This window comes from Lonchura striata, chromosome 5 (assembly GCF_050655825.1).
Source record: "Lonchura striata isolate lonStrDom1 chromosome 5, ASM5065582v1, whole genome shotgun sequence".
In the NCBI taxonomy this organism is placed as follows: Eukaryota; Metazoa; Chordata; class Aves; order Passeriformes; family Estrildidae; genus Lonchura; species Lonchura striata.
Window position 1 is genome coordinate 55,531,034 of NC_140707.1, and position 24,431 is coordinate 55,555,464.

The 24,431-nt window shown below is 35.5% G+C and overlaps 1 long non-coding RNA gene across 1 annotated transcript in view; it reads right to left on the bottom strand.

Annotated features, from left to right (window-relative positions):
- Positions 1–21,235: 21,235 nt before the first annotated feature.
- Positions 21,236–24,431, bottom strand: part of LOC110477177 (uncharacterized) — a 35,935-nt gene continuing 32,739 nt past the window's right edge. The window contains exon 4 of the long non-coding RNA XR_014955724.1: positions 21,236–21,272. This is a non-coding gene — a long non-coding RNA (uncharacterized LOC110477177). The remainder of the gene's footprint in view (positions 21,273–24,431) is intronic.

Genomic DNA, 24,431 nt, shown 5'->3' on the forward strand with positions numbered 1-24,431 from the left:
CTTTCCTGAAGAGCACTGTTAATCCTCTGATAGGGAAGAAGGTGCCTGCTGTCAGGGCAGCTGTGTCCAGCCTTGGCAAGATGTTCAGATGAAAGTATATTTACTGATAGGTGAATGAAGACTGCTTTACACCATTGTTTGTGCCTGTACAATTTTTTCCCCTGGAGTTTAAAACTGATATGCCATCCTGAGAAAAAACTACTCCTTTACACCTTCATCACTGTGACTAAAGTTGGGACAAAAATCACCTACAGTTGTAGGTGATAAAAATACTACTGAATAAAACTTAGCTCCCTCATTTTCTTGGTACTAGATTTTCAGCTTTAAAAGACATTACTTCATTTATCTAAGGATTATATAGTTTAAAAGAAACACCCAAAAGGAGAATTAACTCAAACTAATAAAGCAGGCAATAGAAATCAAATCAGTTTAAAGATCACAATTGCTTTGAAAACAATTAGCATTAACTAAGATCCCATTAAATATTATGTATTACTGGGCTAGAGGGTTTAAATTAGGAATGAGAAAAGGGAAACACAGAAAACTCCAATGAAAAGTAAGCAAACTGTTTCATTTCACAAAGGCTGCTTTATGTTTTGTATTACTTTTATTTTAGTATTTTTTCCAGCTCACATAAACACTTTAGGATGTGCATACAGCACAGGCTGATTCTATTTCTCTTTCACTATGTGACTTTTTCTTGAGGTCAACACACTCTAAAAGGGGTATGATCCATTTGTTTGCTTTCCCTTCTAGGGTTCTTCCTGTCCCTGACATAATTTTGTGTTAGTTTGCATATTAAAAATAATTCTGAAGACTGATATTTTCACCTCTAAGCCAAACAGCTGTTTGAGAGTGGTGATGGCAAGGAATATTTTATACTGGTTTGAGTTATTCTTCTTTGTTCATTGCTTATTAAATAAAGGATACTTTTCATTTAAGAAATCCTTTAGACATAATACCATCATCTGCAATATTTTAAATTATGAAAATAATCATGTTAGATTTGTTCTACTCCTTCCAACCTCCAGACACAGTCAGCCTGACTAGATCTTCAGTCTTTCTGACACCTTCTTCTTAGCTTTAAAAACTCACTTGAGTGCATTTGCTGCCTTTTTGCCTTCCATCTGACAATGAAGGTTATCATATTCTTACTAGATTTATGTTTTTAAAGTGTCATCTTGCAATGATCAGTATGACAGCATGTTTCATACAGTGGTCCATAGAACCTTTGGAGAAAACCCAAGAGAGGATTAGTGCTTGCGAAAGACAAAGCTGGGGGAGGGAAGAAACCAGAAGATTCTTTTTTTATTTTGTCTTTCATACAGGGAGAAAAAGGACAAATCCTCCTGTTCCCCTATGGGGTTTATTTGATGATTGGTGCCACTTGTAATACTTCTATAATCCCCTAGATAGCACAACTTTTCAATCAGAGTGAAACACAATATCATTTTATTGCACAGAAGATTAAAACCTTTAGACAGGCAGACACTACTTCATATAGAGAAATCTGAAATGAACATGAATTTCTTGGATTAATGGGACAGAAGACATTGGTAAATAATAGTATTGGAGATTAAACAGTACCAAAACCCTTTAGCTGGTAATGCATGCTGTAGGAGGATATGGCAAGCGTCCATTGCAGGCTGACTATTTGACACAGATGTGTCATATCATATTTGGTGTAGTGGGTTCAACCTGGCTGGGTGCCAGGTGCTCACCAAAGCCTGTCCTTCATTCTCCTCCTTACTTGCATAGGGGAGAAAAAAATGCAGGGAAAGGCTCGTAAATCGAGGTAAGAAGGTCACTCAGATTACCATCATGGGCAAAAAACACTTGGAGATATTAACTGAATTACTAATTAAGTCAGAGTAGGATAACCAGAAAAAAACCCCCAAATCTTACAACACCTTCCCCCTGCTCCTCTGTCTTCCCAGGATTAATTTTATTCCCCATACTCTACTTCCTTCCTACAGCTGCTAAGTGAGAAGGGGAACAGGGGCTGTGATCACCTCATCACACAGTCTGCCACTCCTCACATTCTTCTCCCACTCCAACATGAGCCCTTCTCACAGGCTTTGGTTCTCCACAAACTGTTCCAAAGTGGATCCCTTCCATGGGGTGCAGTTCTTCTGTAGCAGGCTGTTCTGACATGGGTCCTCTGCAGGGTCATAAGTCCCAAGAACAATCCAGTTCCGGCATGGGATCCTCTCTCCCTGGGGCAACAGGTCCTGCCAGGAGCCTCTCGAGTTTGTAGAATCATGGAATCTCTGCCTCCTTTGGCCATTCCCCTGCTCCAGTGTAGGGTCTGCAGTGGATCTCTGCTCCACCATGGACCTCCATGGGCTGCAGGGGCACAGCTGCCTCACCGGGGCCTCCCCATGGGCTACGAGGAGATCTTTACTTCAGTGCTCCTCTGCTTCTTCACTGACCTTGGTATCTGCAGAGCTGTTTCTCTCAGATATGCTCCCTTCTTTGGCTTCAGTTCCTCAGGATTTTTTCCCCTTCTGAAATATATTATCCCAGAGGGCACTACCATCATCACGGATGGGCTTGGCCAGTCGATCTGGCATTGTCTGTCAGTCATAGGAGAAGCTTTTGACATTTTCTCACGGAATCTACATCTGTAGCCCCTCTGCTACCAAAAATCCACCATACAAGCCTAATACATTTGGTTTACATGGATGACTTCAAAATTAATTGTGTACTATCTGTAGATAGAATCCTCTATATTATAAGAGGATATATAATATATATTTTTAAAAATTATATATATATATAATTCCTTTAATTATAGGGAACTGCAAAAAACATCTTGAGATGATTCACATCAGTCATTGCTTTCTGACAAATGGGCTTTATTGCATTTGATCTCTGTGGACATTTTTCTGCAACAGTCAACACAGATATTGCTGGGATTAAGTAGAAGGATCAGGCATTCAGAAATTCAGTATGTATTTTCGTATATCTGAGTCTCAGTTGCAGATTTTCAATCATTCGTGATGTCTGGCATGTCAGTGTGTCCAGGTCAAATTCTACTCTCCATTACACCAAAGCCAATCCAACCAATCCCACTGACCAGAGTCAGTGGCAGCTGAGGCAAAGCAGGTTAGTGTAGCCTAAAAAAACACAGAAGAGAATCCTCCCTGCTTCCATTAGTGAAAAGACTCATTTTACTCCTTTTTTGTGCTGGATTGAAAAGTTCATTATGGTTTTGGTTTTTTGTTTGTTTGTTTTTATTTTTCTTTCCTAGCAGGAAGTTTTAGTCTTGTATGTTAGAATGACAGCTGAGTCAAAAGGGGAAAGGGAGTCTGAAGGGTGACAGATGATGCTGTGAGGGATTGTTACCTGGCTGAGTAATAACTGCTGTGGATGAGCTTGGAGGATACACTTTGCTGACAGAATTCCAATGCAGATACCAGAAAGAGGGGAAAATGCTCCAAATCATGGGCAGTTTAGCAAGTCTCTCAAGCATTTCAGTTAGAAGCTGAAGCTGACTTCTAAATATCTCACATCCTGACTAACCCGAGTTAGATCTCAAATACTACAGAGCTCTTTCAGTTCTTTTTATTCTCCAGTACCATAAACCTATCATTTTAAATCAATGAGCTTAGTGGTTGGATAAAGTCTGTTCACTCTAAATTTAAAGGTCAAGTTCTGAAGCAATGGCTAATTTTCCAGGCATCTGAAGGAGGCAGCTTGCTGGTCAGCAGGTCTCACTGCTGAGAACAAGAACAGATGTGAAAAGAATAATGATCAATGCAGATCTTTCCCAGAAGTACAGCTCAAGTAGCTCTACCATTAAACTGTCAAACTCATTCTGTTTTCTGTAGGTTACTCAGCAAACTGGTGCAAGTGTTAATATAGCAGATATAGCCAATGTTTCATAAGCAGGCATTTTACCTATTGTTTTTGTAACATAATTAGTAAAATAAAGTTTACTTCCTCTAGCAGTGTTACTATACTGAGCCTGCTTGGGCTTTGTCAATCTTATGTCACTACAGTTCACAAAGGAACTTTTCTTTTAGTTGTGCTTTATTTTTAGCAGGAAAGAAATTATGGAAAAAGTAATTACAGAAAAAGACTGATTAAATAAAATTCTGATCATTTAGTCTCCATACAAAGGTGCTCCTATTGTATCTTGCTTTTCTGTTTAGTATCTTACAAAGGTAACATGTCTTCATTAATTTATTTCTAGGTCTGCATCAGCTAATGGACAGGATAATAGTTTATTCATTCTTCTAGAATGATAATACAGTGGAAAAGTCAGGATATAGAAGAAAGGCCTGGAGTATAACCATCTGTCTTGAGGAGGATTGATCTTCTAAACCTGTAAATAATGCATTCCTTGGATGTCAACATGGATTTGTCTTTCAAAATTTAAAACTTCCAGGTATTTTGAGAAATGCTTAACGTAAACTGTCTGAACCTAGAAACATTGCTTTGCAAGATGTTAAAACAGCATTATCTTCACAAAGCCTGGAAAGCTTTTTAATTTTGTATATGTTCTTCCAATTTTTAAAATAAATTAATTAATATGTTACACAGGAATAGTGTGAAACAGGAATTATGAAATAATGCATTACTTCTCAAAGATACCATTTCTCCTGTGGTATCTGAATAGTTGCAGGTCAGCTGGTGAGGAAAATTTAATTGATCCATTCTTCTTGGAAATGATCCGTGCAGGAGCTATAAAGGAAGTATTCTTGCAAATGCAGTGTGCATGGCATATTGTTTACTGTATATCTTTATAATTATTCCCTTTGTATAAAAAAGGACTATCTACTGGGCATAGTAGATGGCTTCTATTATCAGCTTAAAAAAAAATTAATACAACAATTCAAAATTCTAATTCAACTTTGTATCCATGAAGGGTGTATAAAACTGTCTGTGATACAATAACAAAATCTCTTAGATTCAAAGTTTAGGTTTTTTACTTCCCAGCAAGTGGTTTAAGTGTTATATTATCACATCCTGACATCTTCCTTTGGGATTCTAAAATGTACTTTTTATCTATTTCAGCCTTTTAAGGGTAATCCACCATTTACTCACAATACAAAATGTAGCCATCTTCTACTGAAATGTTCATAAACATATTTCAGTTTTATGGTGTAATTTGAACTAGAAAGAACTGAGGAATGATCAGTTAGCTCCAGTGGCTATTTGTGGCTGTAATAAAGCCACTCTAATATTGCATACTTGTACAATGCATCACATAATATAAATAGGATCACCTAACTATGAAGGAACACACCAGCAAGATTAACACTTCAGGGAAGGGCAGAGAAAATTATTAGATTCAAGGGACACTATTTGTGTAGGGAGTTTTCTTGTGCAAACAGATTAAAACCAAGGCATCCTCAAAGGGAAATAACTTTGTACATGAGGAAACATTGTGTAGTGCTTGAAATTAAAGAGCTACTGCTGTATAACATAGCTCAGAGTTCCTCTTCATATGAAAGGACTAAAATGATGGCCTCTCCTGCTTCAAATGAAGGTACTTAGTTCTTTCACTGTTTTTATTCACAGGAAATTGTGAGTGACATGAGTGCAAAGGATTTATCTTCTCTGGTTGCATTGAGGTGATGCAACAAAATTGTCTGGTTTTGTCCTTGATAAATGAAGTTGAAAGTGATTTACTTTTTCTTTTCACTGTGAGTGCTGCCCAATCAATTTTCTCCAAGACTGTAGGCCCTCTAGTTGGTGGAAATCTTTCTTTAGAGAAAACACTGCTTTGACAGTTTATTTTTTGTCACTGTGTAATGTAAGCCTAGTTGGCACATTAAACAACAGTGTTGGGAATTAGATTATTCAGCAGGAAATCTGCCACCATATTCCTCTTAAAAAAAGCTTGTCTAAGTGAAAGAAAAGTAATGGCTATGCAGAAGAACAGACTAGCTGAACACCAAGATAACACAAAGCAACTTTGATATTTTTATAAATAAAGCTCACATAAAGCCATCCACGTTTTATGTTTTAATCCATTCTTTTGCTCTATTTTAACTGGGAAATTAGCATTATTAGGGTATGTTCCTTGACTCTGATGTTATTTTCTTTTTTGAGAAACTTGTGAAAATTTCCCATGGAATTTCATTTCTTATAAAATCACCTTCCACAGAATGGCTTGGATCATGGATTGGACAAATGTGAAGATAAAACTTAATTCATAGATTATTCACATCCCGAGACAGAATTTTGATAAAAGCTTTCCTGTGAAGCTTTCAATGATTTTTTGATATGGAATGAAACACTGTTTATGTTTTTCTGATATTATTTTCCTATATTATAAGCATTAGCCACATAATTCCATTTGTGAAATAAGAAATAGATTTTTATTCATGTATACAACAATTTGCATCTAAAATTAATCTTTTGCATTAACCCTGCAGAGATTCTTGTCCCAGCACATGAACTTTATCATCTCAACTGCCTTATATTATCAAAATGTTATGTACATAATACACTGCAATGCTTCTGTGAGATACTGTGTTAATGTAGTTTTATAAAATAGTTTCTGTTGGATGTGTTCCTCCATTATAACTTGGGCTTTTCCTGCAAATTTAACTATTTACACAATATTTTTCTCAAGAAAAGACCGCTAAGTGGAAATTCTTGTCAAAGCAGAAACTGTGAGGCTGTTCCTTTGCACTCTCCTCTTCAAAGTACACAGAGGCATTCACAAATGTTTGTGTAAAGGCACCTGTATCTCTCTCCTGTAAAATGCCATCCTCTATCTATGGGATTTGCCTTTTCTTACAGGCAATTATTTAAACGTCAAATTCATCCTCCGGTAGAACATATGCTGTAAGAATATTCTGAGATGCCTTCCCTTCATTTTTTCTTCTCTTTGCCTCCACCATCCTAAAAATCCCATACTAAGAAAAGAAACATTCACTTAAGAACTTCTTTGAAAGTTATGCTTTATTTGGATGTATAGATGAGAAGCAGTTGGGAAACTCTATTGAAGAATAAAACACTGCAGATTGTTGTGGTTGTTCTTTCTCCTGAGCGTACAAGCCAGATGAGGTCTATATGCATATATTTCTAGGGGTTATCAAGGAATAACACAGCCCAGAGGCAGTTAAAACATTTTCAGTGGAAGGGCATGCTTAAAACATTGCTAAGGAAAGGCAATCAATTTCATATGGAGTGAAAGTCTCCAGCCTCCATTTCACCTTACACAACATTATGAATGAGTGGAAGAAATCAGCTTTTAGAACTGAAGGACAAAAATAATTTCTGTGTTACAAAGCAGGTCCATATTTTGTGAAACTGGAAGAACTTGATATTGGAATTAATTATTCTGACATAAATCACATTATTCCTTACAATTGCTTCATTCTCTACATTTTCTGTAGACTTTGTGAAGCTGCTTTTTTTTTTTTTTTTTTTTTCTATTGTGTTGCTGTAGAGGTGAAAAGTTTTTCAAATGCTTAAAAATAAAAACCAATGACTACAATAGTTAATCTCCCAAGCCATGCTGCTGCTGCTCTAGTTCCATTTTTTTTGGCTCTTTTGCAGTAGCATCTGTGTTCATGCATATGATCACATGAATGGGACTCAGTAGTCACACTTTGCCCACTATGTAAATCTTAGATAACTATTCTTATTTCCTGTGGAGCAGTTATGAGTTCACACCTGTTAAACTGAGACTATTCTTAGATCCAGGTCTGTAGAATATCCCCTGCAGCTAGACAGTCCACCTGAAGAATAAGAAAAACCTAATTAAAAAAATAAGATTAATAACTAGAAAATTATTTTGTAGCTTGCTCTTCTTCCAGGTCCCACTGAAAATGAGAATATTCTGGTTATCGCTTTTGTTCATCAGCATTTCTATGCAGTGCACTGGGATCATTTCACCAGTTTGATTTCATTCTCTTTAAGGCAAACAATCCATGTTCTTTTGAAGTTTCCCTGGAGGAAGCTCAATATTAGTGGTTCACTTGATAGTTGATGGTAGAATATCTATGCCACCAGGACATCAAGATGCAGTGCTGGTCACATTATGAAAGGAAAAGTGAGATTTATAGGTGTATACAGGTATCAGGCATACAGGTATCACCTGTGCTGGAGGACATTTGTCTCCACACCCTGCTGTGTTCTCATTGCTTTAGTCCAAGACAGCAAAGATGTGGTAGAAAATCAAAAAGCCCTCCATGTACCTCCACATCCATCTGGTTTTGAGAAGTACCAGCATCAATCTGAAGCACACTGGTGGTGAAAGTATGTTCCCAAGCTTTGGGAACCCTCAGTAAGGTGGTTAAAAAAGGGTTGCAGCTTCCCCTCCCCGCAGGCGGGCAGAGCGCCCTGAGTGCTGCTACCAGCTCGCTTCGTGCCAGCTCCATCTGCACAGAAAATGCTGCTGTTGTGAAAGAAAATCTCTGGTTTCTGGGAAATACTACACATGCAATCCTCTTTCCTGAGTGACATAACTAAAGAGAGGTTTTAGTAGTTAAACAGAGTTAAAATATGCTCCAGCTAGATGTTTTATACTCTTCCCCACATCCTTGTTCTTGAAAGGGGAAAAATCAGTCATCTGCTTTGTGTGGATGGACTTCATAGAAACTGAGAAATAGAGTAAAGAGCTTCTGACAAACTTGAATGGAGATAATCATGTTTTATTAGTCTCTGAACCTAGGGAAATGAATGTAGTTTGGAAGGGCAGAGAGCATTGATTTCCAAATTATCTATTTTTCCAAGTCTTATCCTCTATCCTTAGAAAAGGTATTAAGTGGTCTCTTGTATTTTATAAAATTGAAGTTACTTTACATTTAAATCCTGAAATTTCATTTTAATCCACTTTATTTCAAGAAATCTAAAAAAATCTGTTCAGTTTTGCATCTCATATTAACTTATTTTAATCTGGAAAATCTTCATTAAAATAAATCCTTCTCTTATTATTCATTCTCTATATTAACTGTCAGTGACTGGCCCTCTTGGGTAGTGTCTAATGAAGTGAAGTTTGCTGTTTCCTTCTTTTTTACAGAATTAATTGGTTTCTCAAAGCTCCAAGAGATTTGGCCTATTGTTTGCCCTCTTTCAAGAGAATTTAACACATTGTAGTCATTCCAACAATGGGCAAATAAAGTTCAAATAGGTGATAAACTAACTAATTCATTCTTATATTTAAGAAAGCAAAAAGAACATTCTATATGGTTTTACTATTACTTGTTGAATTTCTTTCAAGGATTGTAAGGAACTATTTTGTCAAAATCTTGTAGAAGAGATTTTGATTGGTTGTTTGCAATAAAGAAAAGTAATAATCTGAATAGGCAAATAAATGTAATCAAAATGAGAATTTGAAGATAAAGTGACTGAGATAAAACTGTATTTGTGGCAACATGATCAGTGTCATTGACCTTTTTGGAGAAATAAATAGTAAAATTATTCTTATGTTTCATAATATTTACTAGCATATGTATAGAAATTATTTACCATATATATAAGTAGATTATTTAAAAAATATATATTTTTTCAGTGTTATTTTGATGGATTTTTTCCAACACTTTTTGGTTTAACACATTTGATATCATCATACCGTAAAAGATGTTTTTGCATTTCCATACAAACTAAATTCAATGTGTTAACTATTCAAAACAGTGCTAAAAGCTGAGATGAAAGTGGACATAGAGCTTTCCATTGAGCTGTGCCTGAAAAGACCTACAAGACTCATAGGATCACAGAAGAGTTTGGGGTGAATGGGACCTTAAAGAACATCTAGTTTCAAACATCCCTTTTCTCAGATACATTTTTTTAGGGAAAGAACAGACAATAATATAAGGATTTGTCTAGTTCTTTGTCCATTACTTGACCTCAACCAGACTCTCACTTTCTTCCTCGTTGTTAGATTACTTTTTTCTTCTCTCTTTTCTTGGTGACCAAAAGTAGATATTTTGATATAGGATGCTAGTAAGTAATTATGAATTTTTTAATACTAATACACTTATAGAATCAGGAATATGTTTTGCTAAACTTAATTCTCATAAATTCTTATGCTCTTTATTTCAAAACAAGGAAAAGTTGTTCAAGATCTGGCTACATTTGTGTCTCTGAAATACATCTGCATTTTTTTATATAATATTTCAAGTTTGTCCAATGGCTTTCTAATACTAAAAATAATGAATTTTTGAAAACTTTCATGAAACTTCCTGAAGATGCTGTCTACCATCTCTGATGGGCTACGAAATTCCAAAAGAAGGAATTTATATCTCTCTCATCCTTAATTTTTATTCTGTTTTGGTTATCTTTAAAAAATTTAATAATTTCATTATTGTATCCAAAATATTCATGATAGTCCATAAAAAATAACCAGTTTTTCAAAGTTTCCACTGGAACTCTTATCTTCAGAGAAGTACTTTTTTTCCTGCTCTTTTACTTGCGGAGGCAGGGGAATGATATGATAAGGCCAGGAAACCCATGATCCTGCTCAAAGTCCTCCCCAGCTATATCTTAGAACTTGTTTAATCTACAGGCCTTTCAAAAGCTGTATTAGGTGTCATTAGGGAAAAATTACATTTTATGCATCCTGTTTTACCTATTTCTCTTTAGCTCTGTCAGCTGAATCAACTAAAGCTAATGCAACACTTTTAATCTCAATCAGATTGCTAATGTCAAATGATCTGCTTAAAAATAAAATTGAAAAACTTACTGATATTAAGAGTAGGGTGAGACTTTACAAACATATTGTACCCTATATCTGACCTTTTACATTATTTTGGATTTTTCTTCTAAAAACATCTAGGCAGATACAGCAGTATTTTTAAATTCAGGCTTTTTAGTTTTAAGACTGACATAAAAAAGCTAGTGTAATTTTACACTTTTTATTTTATAGCTAATCAAGAGAGCTTTAACAATTTCCCACTACATGTCTTACTTTAGTCTTTAATGGAGAATAAATTTAGTCCTGATTTCTGACTTTTCTTTTTTTGCACACTTCACTCCTGATTATTTAAAGCCACAGCATTGCTTATTCTTTAAAAGTGCTCATTAGCTTCTTAGGTTTGTTTAAACTAATGTCTGATCTAGAGACTGCAACTAAGAATGGATATCAGCTTGCAGAGGCATAGTGGCCCATACATCTTTCTATGGAAATTTTATTCCTGAAGACTAGTGCTAGGAATTATGTGCTGTATGAAAACTTCTATGAAACTTAGAAAATATTCATAGCATATAAAATAAGAATTGAGAAAAAAAAATTGCCTCTGAAGCATAACATGTGGTATTAAAAACATATTGTATTTAGAGGATAAAAGAAAAAAAAATATGTTGCAATTGGTAAAATAAAATTATTATGTTGCAATTGGTCACATATTATAGCATTTTTAATCCTTATTGTGCAATGTAATTTTTTGCCTATGTGAATTTTTGTGGGGTTATTTTCCAGCTACAGGTAACTATGTTTAACGCATTTTTGCCAGTTATGTAAATTGACTGTCTAACTAACTAATTTACTGATCAACTAACGCATTTGTTAGTTGTCAGACCACTCCTTTGCAGTACTTCATTACAAGCAATTTTCCCTATTTTTTTTCATTTCTTCCTGTATCATCTGAAAGTTTTCATTATCCTTCAAAAACCTGAGAGCCAAAATAAGATATTTCACAATTATACATTTCTAACGTTCACACACAAAATTCTATACGCAGAATTAAATCAGTCTCACTTAGAACATCCCTGATTTACACAAGATTTGTATTAGCACATTTTAGTTACTCTGTTGCTGGGATTTGCAGCTTTCTTGCCAAACAGAGCACAAAATCTATTCAAGGTGACTTTTTCCTAGGATACAGATTGCCATAAGAGATGGATTTACTGGATTATGCCTCTTAGTTATGTGGTCATGCTTCAGCTATGTAATAATACAATTTGTCTGAACTTGGATAACTGTATCATATTGACTGTTTAGTATGACTTTCTGTCCTTATTTTTCACCTCAGCATGTATTGTTTCAGTTGATTACATGGTCTAGTCCTAGTGTAGCATAAGTTTAGGGAAAAAATGCACTAAATTGAGTTCCAAAATTATAGTACAATTATTTTCATAATTTAAACTTGTAACCTAGCCCAGCATGAAATCAAAACTGTTGAATGCATTATCAATTCCTTAGAAAGCATTTGTTGATTATCATTAATTATGATACTATACTTTATTATATTGCATTAAAAAAAAAAAATGTATCTTCAATTCTATTTCTGGCCGGCTCTATGCAGTCTATAAACTGTAGGATACATTTATTCTCAGGTTTTGAGTATGATAGGTTGTCTTCTTCAGGGTAGTCCCAAGATCACACTGAGAAAATCACTTTGCATGTTCTGGAAGGCTTGCATAAAACAAAGAGGAAATCCAGCTGGCTTGGAGGGACTCTGCTCTGTATTGATAACAAGTTAGGCACAGGCTTGATGAGTTAAACCAGTACCACTTATTTAACTTGAAGTTGCCTCAGTTAATTAGAACAGTAATACTATTAATCACCTTTATATCATTAAAAGAAAATAAACTAACTAACTAACAAAACCCCCCAAAAACCTATGGAATGTTATTTCTGTCTATTTCTGTCCTGAAATATTGTTATGTAGCAATACTAGCACATTACCTTCTGTCTGTAATAAAGGTCTGCTCTATTTGTGAGTGACCTCTTGCTCTTTTCTTCTTTGCTGTCCTCTGAATGCCCAGACAGAGGGTTTTTTCTATTGGATACTACTACCTTCACTTATTTTTTCTTTCCATATATGCTTGATCAACTTTTTTTATTATCCCATGCAACTCTGATATTTTCACCGTGAAGTAACAAACTTTTAGTTATGGTATAAAAGTATAAAAACATTTGCAGAAATCTCTGGGATTTTTATTTTTAATATAAAATTAGTTCCTTATTTGTCATTGATTCCTACTCTCAATCTGCAGACAGATTGGTTTTTTTAACAATAAGATACAAGATAAGATATAATCAAAAAAGTAAAAGATCAAGTAGTACTTAATTACTAGTTACATAGAGATTTTTTAAAAAAATTTAAATAGCATCTTCCATTTATATTCTCTTCTGCTTCTTAATGACCAAAATTCAGCTGTTAAAATTAATATGACTGATCATTTCCCCATATGTCAGTACAAAGGAGTAACTCAACTACAGCAATAAAATTAGCACAATAAAATGTAAAGAATTTGAATGAGTTTTTTTATACTAACTAGGAAATAAAAGAGGTAAGATCTATGCATAAATATGAATACTCTGTATTGCATATCTGTTGTTTCATATAACTTACACTTTAGCCTCTTCTGGTCAAAGACTTTGTTTATTCTTTAATTATTATGCATATTCTCTACTCCTTTCCAATTTCTACCCTTACAGATTTACAGAATTTCCCATAGGTAGTTGCAGGTGCCATATAATAAACAGGAAAAGGAAATCTTTTTCTGATTGAGCAGTGACTTAATAATATAAAGTACCTTAAACTATGTGCACTTAAAACCACTGTAAGTGGTGCATGAGCTTAGCTACTTAAGAAAATAATTCACGACTGGAGTAACAATTCCTACTAAGAGAAGTGTACTTTTACATTAATATACTGTGAAACCAGTAAATTGAAAGATAAGCAGGTCACTTAGAAATTTTAAATATTTGAAAGAAAAGAAAAGTGAAGCAGACCACCCACTAAAGAAGGGACTTTATTCAAGTAAGATCATGTATTTATTTATTGTATATATCCGGGAGAATGGAATCTTGTCTCTGCAGTCAGATAAAGGCCAGAGACTTGCACAGCTGAAACATATGCATACATTATTAAAATTAAAGGACTGCTGAAGATCTGTCATGTGCTTATTATCTTTATCCAAAAGCAGCAGTCTTAATGGTCTATTTTGGTCTGCAGCAGTTGCCCATGAGGGCCTGTGCTTGACCACAGCCACAGAACTTCTGCCCATGGTTATTTGAAGCAGCAATTGTAATAGACACTGAAATGCAGCTCAGTAAAAATAGAAGAAAAAGAAATTGTCTGAATCAACTAATAAAATAGGTTGCTGCTAAATAGAGACGTGCTGAAGAATAATGACCCCCAAACAGATTTAAAAAATACTGCCCTCAAAATGTCTCTGAAGAATTCAGTCATAATCGAAGTCACTTTGAAGAAAGCAAATAAGATAGAAGAAGGACATGTTTCTGGAGCAGTGATCAACAATATAGATGCAAGTCAAGGTATTAAAATACACAGGATGATTTGTTTTCAATCTAAAATAAACAGTACCACAAAACAGATGATGACATGTCAGGCATCATGCAAAAATTACCAGTGGCTAACAAAATAAATCACTTCAAAGACAAGGGTCTCAGGTGGGAAAGAAAAAGCTCATTACTTTTTTTTTTTTTTAATAGCATTTAATGGTCCAGCAGCTGACAATCAGCAAGGACATACCTGGAGGAAAATATGTGCCTATATTAAGCAGTGGCTAAGATCAGCTGCAAAGACAAGAGCCAAGAGCTGGGACTAGAACTTATCATCAAGGGGATGGAATGCCAAATAGCACCCGGGCAGACACGGGACTGTCAGACCTGGTCTGTGCAGGAGCTTGACATACACCTGCCTCTTCCTCTGCACCCTGATGGATATCTGCCTAACAATGTTCCATCCAGTTCCTGGGAGTTTATAGCTGGGTGTCTGCAGAGGCTGCCAATAAAACCCCCTGTTTGCACCATCGTGGCTCATTGTGTGCAGTTTCTCAGCTTTTAAACAAGGCAAGGATATGGTGCTACCACAGCACAACCCAAACTCACTTTCTCCCAAAGTGGTAGATTGCAGTGACATCCCCTTTTTTTCCAATTTGGTTTCCCTTGCTCTCTGAACCCCCAATATTCAGACACATAGACACAGACTATGGGTGCAAAAGTATTTTGTGAGCTATGTGATCTATCAATGAAGCATAGAAATATGTGAGTGCCACATAATACACTGGTTCATTCCAAAATTCTGGTAAGGCTTTGTAGGACACATATTTAATGCTTACAAATGTTGTTCAGTGCAGATATGCTCTGCTGCAGTGGTTGATTGGGACAGTGTCTGTCACAGGGCAGTCCCTGCACTCTTCTCATGGAGGTCACCCTGTAGCCACACCCCTGCCGACACATTGCCATCCACATTCATATCATGGACCTACATTTTCCTCCTCTCAGTTTTAAATCTTTCGCTATTTATCCTGTGTGGGATATCCTGGACTTGGGTATCAGATCTTCTGATTCTCCAGCTGCTTTCTCAAGATGCTGAATATTGTTATCATTCTCTTCCTCATTCTTTAAGTTATCAGGAACAAATCAAATTTCTTTTAGCAAATTTTATTTGGTTTTAGTCTCCTTTTATATAGTCTTAAACCATGGTATACCAAATTGGACATAGCATTCCAGGTGTCATATTAGGAAATCCAAATTGTAGGCATAATTTAAATCTTATTTTCTGAATATACCTTTCAAATCTATTGAAAAGGCTGCATAAAAAGGCACTTCAAGAAATGGAGATGCTACAATAAAAAAACATGGCTCTACAGTTTCAAAGAATTATTTCTATCACCTACACACTTATAGTATATATATCCTTTAATAAAACTGTTTACAATCCACTATAGTAATGTTAGTTTAATGAATTTTCACTTAGCAGCAAAGTTTAAGGTTTGTGATCCATACAAAATGCATAATTTTAGCAATTCTGGTTTGTGATGAAAAACATGATTTAACTCAGTTTTTTTGGCGTGCTTTTAGTTGTCATCTATTTCATAGATAGATAATAATCAGGTTATTTCAGTACTGCCACATATCAACATTTTATGTTGTCTTGCTGGCAGTATAACAACTTCATTTTAGCATGTATTTGTCACTGCAAGTTATCCAAAATTTTTTTAGAAGAACTATCATTGCAATTAAATTGTCAGTGATGTTGTTTTTATAAATGAGGTAATTAAGCCCTTCCATTCTATTACATAGTTAATGAGCATGCAAATTAAAGTAAATAGTTGAAAGACGGCAATTCCCTAATCCCTTTTCTAGTATCTTGTTTGAGCTAATGCTTTGTTTTCCACAAATTCATACAATACAGAATAACAGTTCTGAGGATATAAGTGACTCGCACGTATTTATTACTTCATATAAAAGTCCCCTCCAGATGTATCCAAGCTCAACAGAATGAAGAAATATTCTTAGAAACTAATTTCTCACCTCCCCTTTGGCTCTGGAACCTGAGCATTTGATCAATGTGGCTTCATACTGATATGAAACAGTAATGTTACTTATTTAACAGTGGTTTTCATTGTGGTTTTGCCCCACACTCCCACAAAAAAACAAAATAAAAAAAAAAAAGAAAAAAAATCTCATTTGGATTACTGCTGTCTTAATTCTTGTTGCTGTTTAACCCCATCCAGCAGGCAAGCATCTTCAGCCATTTGCTTATTCTCCCACCAGCAAAGAAATTGGGGAGAGAATCAGAAGAGTAAAAGCTGTAGAATTCCTGCACTGAGAAAAAGACTATTTATAAGTTTAAGGGGAAAGCAAAAGCTGCACAAGCAAAGCAAACCAAGGTATTAATTCACTGCTTCCTGTGGAAGACAGGTTTTCATCCATCTCTGGGAGAGCAGGATACAGTGACTTGGGAAGACAAACACCATCACTCCAAATGTTCTCTCCTTTCTCCTCCCTCCCACTCAATATACAGAGAATGCCATCATATGGTCTGGAATATTCCTTTGGTTAGCTGGGGTCACCTGTCTTGGCTGTGTCTCCTCCCAGCTTCCCATGCATCCCCAACTTCCTTGAAAACCTGACAATATGAGAAGCAGGAAAAGCTTTGACCCTGTGGAAGCCTGGATCAGCAGCACATCAACCCTGTGTTCAGCACAAAAACATAGTCCCACACCAGCCTCTGTGATGAAAATTAACTCTATTTCAGCTCAATTCTGCACAGTTATTTGAGCTGGGTATTTATGATCAAAAAAAAGGTAATTTTGCATTTAATATAAGGGAACAGGCCTTTTATCTTTCTGGGAGAAATGAAACATTTACAGCAGGACTAGATAAACAAAGGGTTTATAATGGCCCCTGAACCATATGGCAGCCACATTAAAATGAAGCAGAGGAGGAAGGGACACTTGAAAGGGATCTTTCAGGGTCACTTTGCATGTTATGCTTAGCTGAGTTTAATGTGATCCCAGGCAGACCACCAGTGTGGTGCAAAGCAGTGCAAATATTCACACAGGCAGTTGCTGTTACTGGGCTTGGGGGTTGTAGTTGTGGCATGTAAGGGGTGGTTAAGACTTTCACATCCAGCAAATGCTACTTGTTGAAACCTCTCAAAAGATGTGGAGTTGCCTCACATTTTTTAACTCTTAAATCTGTAAGACACACAGATTTAAAGAAGTTACCCTTGTTTACTAAAATTTATCAATATTCTTCTGCATAAAGAAGTGATTGTGGAAAAATCACCACACTCAAATATGAAAAAGGTCCAGAAACTGTATTTCTGCTGAATAAATAGAAGCATAGAATAGTTTGAGTTGTAAGTGACATTTTAGAGGTCATCTAGCCAAAGCCTGTGACAATGAGCAGGGACATCTTCAACTGGATCAGGTTGTTCAGAGCCCTGTGCAGCCTGACCTTGAATATTTCCATGGACAGGGTACCCACCACCCCTCTGCGAGATAATGTTCCTGTTCTCACCACTAAAATGAGAGAGGTGATAGATTTATGAAAGAAGGAAGAAACCTTTGGGTAGGATATTTTAAATCAATTTATTAACCCTTTTTATGCTATAACTTAGTCAAGGTACTAGGCTATAAGGTTGACTTGGTACATCTCCCTTTTCTTCTTTTCCACTCTCCTCAGGCATTATCTCTGCATGCAGTTCACAAGATATGGCACTAAAGCAAGTAGTATTTTTCGGGACAGGACAAACCTCATGTTGCTACAAATGTGTAGGTTTGCCTATTGATCTTCTGAGGAAAATAAGAGAGGTTGTAGGAGAAAGTTGAATACGCTATTAGTATCAACCAGCATTTATACAAAATTTTGAGTTACAGTTCAGAATGTACACTGTCACTTATTTCTCAACACCTGGGCTAGAGAATGGAGAGTTTTGGTTTATATAAAGAGTAGCTTATTGCCTTTGAACATCAGTTAAAAGTCTTATAAAAATCCATCTGCAGTCAAGGACAGCAGTAAAGTAAAAAAAAAAAAAAAAAAACAGAACAAGAAAAGGAAATGTAATTGCAAATTGAACTCAAAGAAATTTTTTTTTTACATATTCAAATAAGACCTTATTTTCATAGCTGTCCTAAAAGAATCTATATTTATTTTATATAACTTCATTTATATTTAGCTTCATTAAAATTACATTACTTGAAAAAAGTAAGATTCATTTAAACTCATACATTTCAAAGCTTCACAAAAATAATTAAAATAAGAAAGCAAAATTGTCTCTATTAGTGGGGATCTAATAAAACATTCTTACAAACATATCTATTGTCCATTTTAATACTCCTTTCTGTCAATTTAAATGGTTGTCTCATGCAGATGAATTTCCAGAGTTTGTATATGTAAAATTTATTGAAACTGCTGGATGAAATGTGTCAATAAATAGAAGGTAGTTCAGAAATGGTTTTTAATGAAATTTATGAAAGAAATTAAAATTTGTTAAAAAAAAATTAAATTAACGAAATGTTCTTCTGTTGTTGAAAACTGACAGTCCTGTATACATATATTATTGCAATTCCACTCTAGAAAGTACCTTCAAAGAGAATCCTGCTGATTTTCAGTTGCACATCTTCAACAAATTTGAGTTCTGAAAATGTTTCTCTTCAGAATATGGATTATAATCTGGAACCTACTCTGGAAATGCTGTCCAGAAATAGCAGTTTGAAAAGTCATTATACATTTTCTTATTTAATGACATAATGGAGACATAAATACTATTATAGGTGTCATGACATCCTATTACACCAGTTTACATACTGGTCTGCCCTCTTAGATCAGTCTGGTGTTGCTACCCTGTGACATAACTGTTAAAGCTACTGCTTACTTGGATCCTCCCCTTCCATGCAATACAGACAAAATGCTGCCAGCTCTAACTCCAATTCACTTTTCCCATATCTTTTCTTCATAACTTTCTGTCAGCTACAAATCAACAGAGACATTTCACTTACCTTCACCTCTGTACATAAAACTTCATATGAGAAAATGCCAAACATTTTTTTGCACTGTGCTTGCCACCCTGGCAGGAACTCAGAGGAGATTAATAAGGTACTGTTGAAAATTTGGGGGTTTATACATTTACAAAAGGTTATAGCAGCAGTCAGTGACAACTTAGACTAAAATGTCTATGCCATGGAGAAAAGACATGGTTCAGGGGTTGCTTGTTGTATATATCACAATTATAAATGATATCATAAATAAAATGTATAGATGGAAAGCAATTACCCAATTTTGGTGTTTTAGTAGCTTTTAAGGTAAGTTCCAATATTTCAGATTTCAGTACCTTGGCCACTGAGACAAGAAAAGATAAACTGGACCACATCAGTCTCCAAGGGACTGTAAAAAGCCAAGTGCCAGGTGTTTTATGCATACTTGTGCCATGTATGCTGTCTTTGGCAGTAGAGGACATCACCAGATGTAGACTTTGGAACAAGAAACAAATTTTGAAAGCAGAACAGCCTGTGATCTGATCTCTGAGTTGCACACAGGGTAGGTCCCACACTGTCGGGCAGTAGCAATGGCCAGCAGGAAAAGTTAACTTCATTCTGTACTTGATACAGACCTGTTGTTTCTGTGTGACCATCAAAACCACAAAAAGGAATCTGAGTATCTATATTTGCCCCCCCCTGCAGGGAAGACCTTTCCTAACCCATACCAAACCTTTCTCATCCATACCCAGCCACGAGCATAGCTGCTACTTAATTAGACCAACTGCTGCAGCAGAAATTTCAAAACTACTACACATACTGTGAATGCACCACAATGGATATTTTGTGAATAAAAACCAAATAATTACTATGTTGGAATTGTTGCTTAGAGTTTAACAGTAATCTTTCCAGCAGAAGATTTGCTTACAAAGTGGCTTTACTGGTCCTACTCTTTCCCTTTTTTCATCTACATTGTCCCATCTTTTCAAACCCTTGAAAATCTATTCAAAATTTCAACTGTGTTCTAAGGTCATTCCTTGTTTGATATAATGCTCTCTTTAGAAAATATTTGGCATAGCGGAAAGTAGTTTTAATGAGTAGCTGGTCATCCAGAGAAGGAAAAGAAATAAAGGAATAGGACATCACTCTTTTTAGAAGAGGGGGACAAGCTACCCACTTGAAATGGGCAGATTTGGTAGTTGGGTAGCTAGTGGCTGCCAAATGATGAGGAGTCATGTATCTTCTCCTGGTAGTGGGTGGCCTGCTGAAAAGAGGATCTGATGAGGATATAATTAATATCTAGTTCAGTACAGCTCAAAAAGATATTTTCAGGGCATGAAGTGCCCTTTCTCCTTCCTTTAGAAGTATAACTAGCTAGACAAGAAGATGTGGGAAGAGCCACATGAGAAAAATGATGGAAGATAGGACTCTCTTCTCTTGTGCTTTTAAGCTTCATTTAAAGTGGGACCCTCTCTAAATCCTCACCTGAGGTACACAACAGATACATTAATGTCATGTCTGTGCCTTGGCTACTGATTCTTTGATCCAGATGCTGACTCAGGGCCATGTGTTTATGATAGATAGAGACACTGAGCTCTGGAGAAACAATGCTGCACTGGCTATGATGGGTGTACAAGATAGGTTCTATGGACAGCTGATGATCTGGTGGTGGCAAGACAAAAAAATATTATGTTCTCCTGGAGTGTAATATGTCTGTGATGTAAAATTCTCCCTGGGTTAAAGTGACAGCCTTTGGTCAGTAGCTTGTCTGTTTCAATACACTTTAGTTCAAATGTCAATTATTTTAGAGATGCAACCAGAAAAAACCAAATCACAATAAAATTTTGATAGAGTATCTATTTTCACGGACACTTTTTTCTTTATCCAGAGAAACAATATTTCACCAAATTATGCGGAAAATGCACTTTTCTTAGTAATCTTACTCAGCTCACAATTCCAAAGTGGAGGAAGGAGTGCCACATATTAACAAACTTAATTTCTTGACTTATTTTTTCCCTCACCTGATTCTCAGTGATGAAAGATCCAAATTATAGCCTTCCTTCTCCTGTTTTTTTTTTTTTTTTTTTTTTTTTCCTACTCCATCATTTCACTTTCCCTTCTGGATACTAAAGGAAAAAAAATCAAAACAAGATATATCAGTCTTTCAAGACTCAGAAACCACTAAAGCAGATCCAAATCCTGAAATCAGCACGTGCGTCTTTGGATGTTATGACAGAACTCTGAACTGTGCAAGCTTTCCCCTTCTTCAGTAATATTTACTTTTGAATCACAAAATATAAGAATTGTGCACTAAAAAAATCAAGGTGAGATGAAGACTAGTAATGGGGAGGACATTTTTAGAGGAGTGCAGAAAGGTGAATTGCATAATCTGCATTGAGATGACATTAATCTGTAAATTCTGATTTGGCACCTCATTTTATAGCATATCCCCTGATGCCAAACAACTACTCTTTTTATGCATGGAAGTTTCAGAGCTGTCTAGTATGAGAACTTGCTGTGAGTCCTGATTTTAATAGCTTCAAAAGAACAGTGCTATTCAGATTGGCTTTTAACATGTTCTTAAATTGCTATTTTATTACTCTTGCTGACATTCCAGAGACATGAAATTACCAAATCACATTAAGAAGACAGTAGGTGGAGGGAGGAATCTAGTTAAATAACACCACACAGGCCAAAGAAATTGACTCCTTATCTTTAACTTTCAAAGCTGTGCTTGTTTAAAAAAAGAAAATTCGTGTTAACATTTTGTAAATGAAAACAACTGAAGAATCTTTATGAAGTAAGGTAATTTGTCTCTTATGATTGACTTAATTTTTAAGCTTTTGTTTTCATCTTTGTTGGTATATTTACATGCACAAATCTCTCTATATACGTATTTGTCATGGTTTAGAAATGGTGCTCCCCAATCCAGTACTCCCACTGAAACACCCTAGACCCTGTGTTTTTTACTCATTCTCCTCCACCTGTGGTGGAATGGAGAGGAGAAATGGAGGCACAAAAGGTAAAGATCACAGGCTGGGATAAGAGCATTTTACTAGAAACAGCAATGAAACAAGAAAACTAAAGCCAATACTACTAGCAGAGCATACAGGTGGACAACTCACACGGGACTGCTCCCCATGTGGAGCAGACACGCTGACCTCACAGTCCATCAATGGCCACAGCAGAAGGGTCCCCACTCCAGTCCCTTCCCTCTGCATGGCCTCAGGTGAAATGCAAAAACCCAGGGTGCTGGCCACTCCTGGATGTTGCAAAAATTAACTCTCTCCTGGCTGCAACCAAGACATTATGCATATATAAAAATTATTTAGGAAATATTGTAGTCATAGAGTGATTTTACTAATGACAGAAATACCAGTGATAATGACAGTGGTTCATTAGAATGTGCTCATCATTGGTATAAATCTTCACCATCTGAACCTCATGTGCATATTCTCAATAAATTAAATTATACCTTTTTCTTATAAATTACAGAAACTTCAGGTGTGTAACAAAAGCAAAGAAGGATATTGCAATACATGATGTGAAAATAAATCATCATGTGGGCTCAATTTTGTAAAATGACTCTCAAATTTCTTGTTTTTAAGTAATTTCAAGAAAATCCATTACTGAGTCAAACCAGATAATGAGATGGAAAAAAAATAATTTATAAGAAAGGCAAGTTGCAGAAAATAATTACAAATCATGAGATTGTTTCAGTTAAATGGGACATTTTAAGCTCATCTGATCCAATCCAACTGCTGTGGACAGGGATGTCTTTCTGTAGATCAGGTTCTACAAAATCCCATCCAACATGACCTTGAACACTTGCAATGATGAAATATTCAAAACATCTCTGGATAGCCTGTTTTAGATGGAATAATATTAAAAATTGTCCCAAAATAACAATTTGTTTTATAAGATATCAAATGTAGTTGATATGTTTGGCAATATTTTTGTGCCTTGAATTGTAGCAAGTCATCAAGTTTTTTGTTTAATCCATATCCATCAGCCAGTAGTAAGTATCAGGCGAGTTCAAGGTGAGTTTTCAGTAGTGTATGATTGACAATGTGCTCTGATCAACTCCTGGATTTATGGGGCTCTCCTCAAGTTCTAGTTGTTCATCAAAAATATGAATCTCTATCTTTTTGACCTCCATCAATACAAATTACAATCTTTATCACTGTAAATTGCTACAAAGGAAAAAGGTGGTTTTGAAACAAAGTGGTTTTCACATAGAAGAGCACATGCACTGGGATAACTTCCAGCTCATCTGCTGTTACTACTCTAGAAGAATTACACTGCTCACCTCTTTTTAGCAGGCTTGTGTACCACCCTACCCAGAAAAAATCAGTATGTCCTTTAAAAAGCACTTTCAGCATGCTTCAAGTTTCCACAATATCCCTGAGTTAATCAATAGAAACTGACAGTATGTTACTAAATCTGTAGTTACAATATAATGAATTTTGAATGAGAAATGATTTCTCTTAAGTGTTGCTGAGTGTTACATCCACACTGTGCAAAGGTATGTATAGTAAACACTCATCTCCAAGTTCTGAACCTTGACTTGTCTCCTCAGACTTACTGGGTTTTTTAATGTGAATTTATTACATCTTTATTGCACATTCTATTCAAGAGAGACTTACAGGCTACAATTTTATTGAGCAAAAAGCAAGAAGGAGGGACTCATAAGATGCTGCAGAAGAGATATAAAATGGATGAAATATAGAAACTGATAACAGAAGGTATAAAATTCTTTTTTTTTTCCTCTTGTATTTCTTTACACATTTTTATGGTGGATTATGTAAACTGTATATAGAAAGAGAATAAATATCATGCTGAATAGGCTTTTTTACAAAGTAGTGTCTTTATTTTCTTGGGGAGAGTGAGTGTGTGTAAAGATAATATTTTATTTAGTGATAGCATAAGCTATCAAAAAAGAAAAAAAAAGATGGAAAAGTCAATTCTGTGCTGGATCCTCTCTTTGAAGTGAATGGGAGTATAGAATACTTCTTTACAGATTACATTTATATTGTTAACAAAGACAATTTCTGATTGTTTTCTATTTTATTTAACTGCATATTGAATTTAAAAGTCTGTTTATAGTACTTAATTTAAAACAGAAATTATTCACCAATGTGTGCTTTGTGTGAGTAAGAATGGAGTATCATGTGGTTTGTTTCCATCAAACCTTTCTATTTCTCAAGGACTCCATATCCCAAACAAGTAGCATTTGTTCAGACCACACTACATCTTCCAATTTTCAAGCTGAGTTATAAAACACA